Here is a 5,152-nt window from a genome sequence, read left to right as displayed (position 1 = left end):
AGTTCTGGAAGGACTGCATTAAAACCAGCCTATTCCTTTGGCTACTGGGCTGTGCAAAAAAAAAAAAAAAAAGGATCCTCACCTTTTTTTTCTCAAACTGTTTTTAAAACTCAGTTTCTTTCCTAAAAAATGTTGCTAGTTCTCATTATTTCATTTGAATTGCGGAGTTCCTCAAAAAGAGGAATTAAACCCTGACCTAAACTGCAAAGTCAATAAACTACTGCTGTGTCTGTGGCATATAAAACAGTATCTACAGCTTTGTCACGCATCAAGGGTCATGCTTGAGAACTTTACTGTTGTGAGTCAGGAAACACAGCAAGACCACAGAGTCTTTCCAGTGTTACCTTCTGAGGAGGTGGCCACCTTTCCTTTTCTGACAGATGTAGAGCTTGGAGAGGGCAACACAAGTTGAATGATGGAAGAGTCTGGAGATGCCACCCAAGAAATGGCATGTGAGCCAAAAGATACACTGTCTTTGTAATGAGACCTTTTAGAAGTGCAGCTGTTTAGTATGACCAGAATGAAGTTCTTCACCTAGCACAAAATATAGGAATGCCTTCCTTCCTCTGACATTACAGCCTCTTAGTAATTAAAATGTTGAAATTGCATGGCAAAAAATTGACATATAAATGCATGTGTGACGGACAGGATTGGCTTTGGTTTTTTCCTCTTAGTAGGTGTTATGTGTTAGTCTGTTAGATAGAGAGATTTGTAAGCTATGGAGCTTTATAGTTCTAAGGTCAAAGAGCTGCTTCTGCTCCTGTGTGTCAGGCACTGAACTTAGGACCCTGTACACTCTTCAGTTACCACAGATCTTCACATTCAGCTACCTTGAGGGTGCATCACATGTTGCAGATAACATCTAACATAAAACCATTTGGCATTTCTAAATCACTTCTTTCCCCTACGATGGCTGTTACTCACATTAATGTTCCAGAACACCCATTTTGAACAAGGGAGAGTAAAACATCTAGAGAAATTCATTGTTAGGTAAGATTTATCTGGTACAAAGATTTTCTACACAACACTTCAAGAGTTCCAAAGTAGAGCTACCTGGCCTACAAAAATGCTTCCCTTTCAGATCTGTTTTTGCCTTTCTAGTTAGAAGATTCCAGGATATTTAAAGCCTTTTAAGAATCTCAGCTAATAAAAGAAAAAGGAGAGAAAAACCAAATGCAAACGTACAGACCCTGCATTCTGCAGTCCCACTATCTAATATGGAAAAAAGAGTTTCTCTGTTTTGAAAGATATGCTAAGTATTACCTCCTTGTGTTGTGTCCTGGTTTCAGCAGGGATAGAGTTAATTTCTTTCCTAGTAGCTGGTACAGTGCTGTGTTTTGGATTTAGTATGAGAACAAAGTTGATAACGCACCGATGTTTTAGTTGTTGCTAGGTAGTGCTTACACTAGTCAAGGACTTTTCAGTTTTCCATGTTCTACCAACTGAGAAGGCTGGAGGTGCACAAAGAAGCTGGGGGGGGCACAGCCAAACTGGCCAAAGGGACATTCCATACCATGTGACGTCATGCTCAGTACATAAACTGGGGAAAGCTGGCCGGGGGGGCCGCTGCTCGGGGACTGGCTGGGCATCGGTCGGCACGTGGTGAGCAATTGTACTGTGCATCACTTGCTTTGTGTATTATTATTATTATCATATTATCATCATCATTTTATTTCAATTATTAAACTGTTTTTATCTCAACCCACGAGTTTTTCTCACTTCTACTCTTCCAATTCTCTCCCCCATCCCACCGGGTGGAGGGGAGTGAGCAAGCGGCTGTGTGGTGCTTAGCTGCCGACTGAGGTTAAACCACGACATGTTGCCTTCAAGTTTTGCTTCATGAAATTATATCAGAGAATGTCCGTTCCTGAAAACAGTGCTATAAGCTGAAGTTGGAGCCATCTGGTCACTACTTACTGTACAGCTAGCAGTTCACTTTGAGTAGCTGTCAGATTTAAATAAACAATATTATCGTGCTGAGTTGATTTTTTTCCCCTAAATTGCACCCAGTCTTTTTGACGCTGGTCCTTTGTTAAAAAAGAGGCTACAAAATCTGTATTACAAGAAGGTGTATGCTGCCTATAAACCAGAAAATGAGGGAAAAAGTGTATACAAATGAGTCTTTTCTTGTCCCTGTTGTCATCATTAGGAAATTAATGTTTACAGCTGAGATTTCCCTGTCATCAGTAAAGGTGCTGCAACAGAACAGAGGGATGCCAAAGACACATTATATTTTCTGTCTGCATTTTTAATTCCTGCATTAGACAGCAGATACAGCAAATCAGGAAGTTTAACTGATATTCTTTAGGGGAATGAGGATATGAAAATATGATGAGTACAACATTCAGGTTAAGAAACTAAATCTCAGAAGGCAAGAAATATAGCCCAAGAGGAGCTCAAAGCTCCTCTGCCTTAAACATGGTCTTAATGATTTTGTAGTAAATTATATTTTTCCACAAGAAAATTAGTTTCATATTTCTTAGGGCAGCATAGAAAGGTAAGAAAGGCTGTGAATGTGTTCTATCTCTTCTTTCTATGGCCTGCAGGAAAGCTGAGGCCCTATGAAGACACATTGTCACAGTGTCTCACAAGGCTACACTGCTGTATCCACAGTACCGTGTGGGAGGGGAAGGCTGTACCTCAGGAGACAAATTCAAAACTGTGCTTTTCTTTGTACATCCAGATGCCCAGAGAAGCGCTCATCTCCCTGAGCATCTCTCCTTCAGATTTCCTGAGCTCAGACCATCCTTCTAAATGACAGTTAAAAAACAAACTCAGTTTGGAACAAACTAAACTTTTCCACTGAGCATCTAAAGCTGTATCCCTTGAGCATCCCAACGTTTGAATAGCAATCTCAAGATTGAAGCAAAAGATGGATGAAGATGGCAGGTGAGCTGAGCCTTCCATGTTTAAGATCAAGCTCCATGAGTGATGAAACATCAGAACCACTCACCAAATGTAATTAATTCAGTGACAGGTGGCTATGCTGGCAGTGTTTGAATATATAAATTTGGAGTGGTAGCTCTTCCCAATGTATCTCTGTGGCTGCAAACTGAAATGCCCAGTGATAGTACAGATAAAAGAAAGTGTCACTAACTGCTTTAATATTTCTAGCATGTAAAACAGTGCTGCCATGGTTGTGAACTGTGTCAGGAAATGACAGCTCACATACACACACATTGGTTTATGCGTTTTATGCTGCCTACATAAAATATGCCGGCATACCTTAAGACATATGTAAGCAAACTGGCCACTGGCCTCATCTCCCAAGCAGCTCCATATCAGGACAACAGGTCATGTTGTGGTTTAACCCGGCAGGCAGCTAAACACCACACAGACGTTCGCTCACTGTACCCCCGCTACAGTGGGATGGGGGAGAGAATCGGGGGGGGAGGGGGGGGAAGTAAAATTCATGGGTTGAGATAAAGACAGTTTAGTAAGACAGAAAAGGAAGGGCAAATTATAATAATAGTAACGATAAAAGAATATACAAAGCAAGTGATGCACAATGCAATTGCTCACCACCCGCTGACCGATGCCCAGACAGTTCCTGAGCAGCGGCCCCCCGGGCCAGCTTTCCCCAGTTTATGTACTGAGCATGACGTCACATGGTATGGAATGTCCCTTTGGCCAGTTTGGGTCAGCTGTCCTGGCTGTGCCCCCTCCCAGCTTCTGGCTGGCAGGGCATGAGAAGCTGAAAAGTCCTTGGCTAGTGTAAGCACTACCTGGCAACAACTAAAACATCGGTGGGTTATCAACATTATTCTCATCCTAAATCCAAAACACAGCACTGTACCAGCTACTAGGAAGAAAATTAACTCTATCCCTGCCAAAACCAGGACAGGTGGATTCCTGCAGGAAAGCAGCTTCTGAGAACAGCCGTTGTTGTCCTATATCAGGGCATAGCATTGTCCATATGGGGTTAACGTGAAGCTATTCTACCTCAAGCAGTGGCCACCCAAGTCCCCACAAGCCACATTCTTGCCAATCTTCTCACCATGCTGGTTATCCTCAGCACTAGAGGAAGAAGCCTGATGGTGGTGACCTGGTGATGGTGTAGCCTGCTTCTGTTCCTCCAGTCACATCTCTGGCCAAACCACCATGTGGCACTATCCTTAACTACATTGGGTAACCTAAGGGAGTGGTAGGCACAGTCAGGATACTCTGCTCTGTGTCTCTCTCTAGTCCCACATAATTTACATTTTTGATCCATCGGTCCTAACCCTTTCACCATTCTTTATTTGTTATCTCCAATGATAATTTGTCTTTCCCCAGGACTGTGTCTTTACAACTCCACCTCACCTTTTCTTTTTTTCTTTCTTTTTTTTTCCCCCCCCTAGGTGATGGGAAGTGACATTTCATTTATTTAAGAATGCTTCTCTAACTGGGAAACCAGCAGGAAGAGTATGCCCTTAAACTGGCTGGGGAAGGCAGCGAGTGTGTGTGATGCTGCTCCATAATACTTCTCCCGCCTCTAGTTATTTACAGCTTATAGACTTTCTGAGCTTTTTGTGGATGTGTGCTGTTAGCAACACTAATTGGATTTCTCTCCCAACAGTTTGGGCAGTCCTTCCTTGAAACCATGTATACTTTTAGCACCCACAGCTCTCTTTGGCAGTACGTTCCCCAAGACTACAGCCAGATTCCATCATACCTTCTGAATCCTGCTTGAATCAGCTCCATGAAGTGTCCCCTATTGCTTCCGTTGGGAAAAAGAGTTTGCTCCTTATCTATCTTTTCCCTGGCATGCATCTTTTTATGGACATCCCCCTTAAATTGTTAGGGACAGGGTTAATTCACTAGTCACTGTATTTGAAAAGAATGAAAAGCAGAAGTCCAGATCTGAAGTACAATATTCAGCAGGTAATTATATCTATTAATTTTATAGTAAGACAGTACAAACATATCACTGCTCTATGACCTGTTTGCAACTTTTTCTGTCTGAGAAATTGTTTTTTCTTCAGAAAACAACGTTTGGCTCATTAAAACTAAAACAACAATCCTACACCCTGCCTCAAAAAGCCTCTTTCTAACTAAATTTCATTTAATAAGACAGCATCTTATTCACCTCATTGATTTTACTCCCACAGACAAATCAAAGAATTAAAATTATTTGAAGGAAAAAATGAACTCTTAGTCCTATTAGTGTCCA

This window comes from Pygoscelis adeliae, unplaced genomic scaffold (assembly GCF_000699105.1).
Source record: "Pygoscelis adeliae isolate BGI_AS28 unplaced genomic scaffold, ASM69910v1 Scaffold6, whole genome shotgun sequence".
Classification (NCBI taxonomy): domain Eukaryota; kingdom Metazoa; phylum Chordata; class Aves; order Sphenisciformes; family Spheniscidae; genus Pygoscelis; species Pygoscelis adeliae.
The sequence above is the reverse complement of the archived record's forward strand: the minus strand, read 5'-3'. Positions refer to the sequence as shown.